This window comes from Tupaia chinensis, unplaced genomic scaffold, assembly GCF_000334495.1.
Source record: "Tupaia chinensis unplaced genomic scaffold, TupChi_1.0 Scaffold000489_1, whole genome shotgun sequence".
Taxonomy (NCBI): domain Eukaryota; kingdom Metazoa; phylum Chordata; class Mammalia; order Scandentia; family Tupaiidae; genus Tupaia; species Tupaia belangeri.
In genome coordinates this window covers 6,000,584-6,001,198 of record NW_006160001.1, presented here as the reverse complement: position 1 = coordinate 6,001,198, position 615 = coordinate 6,000,584, and positions in this window count along the sequence as shown.

Here is a 615-nt window from a genome sequence, read left to right as displayed (position 1 = left end):
AAAAGAGGGAAGGAAGGAAAGTAGAAAGGAAGTTTTAAATTTTATTAAAAAAAAAAAATACACTCTCCTGGTATATACAGAATAATGCATTGTATACAATTATAAATTCACCTGAATTATGTCTCCAAAAAAGATCAATATGCTAAAGAACAAAATTTCTTTTTTTCTCTTTTTTTTAAAATTTTTTAAATATTTATTTATCTTAATTCTATTTGTTGTTATTATTTTTTTCTGAAACTTTTTAAAATTAATTAATTTACATTCATTCCTTAAGCATTGTCACAGCATACAAAGTACAAAATTTCAATAATGCAGTTACCTGCATTATTTTAAATGGGTCAGGATAAATCCCTTGTAACCTCCTCTCTTCTTGTCCTTCTCTCTTTTTTTATATAAACCAGCTTTCCTGGCCACCATTTCGGTGAGTATGTTTCTTGGTAATCAGTCTTTACACAGGCAATTCATCTAAGCCCTGGCTCAAAGAAACCACTTTTATGTACTTACTATGCCTCAGCCTTCTTTCTAATTGGCTTTCATTAGCAATTCATGAACCAGGCAGTATCCAGTCTACAAAATAGATCTCTGTCAAGTGCAACAGAAAAGTCAGTTTTTGTA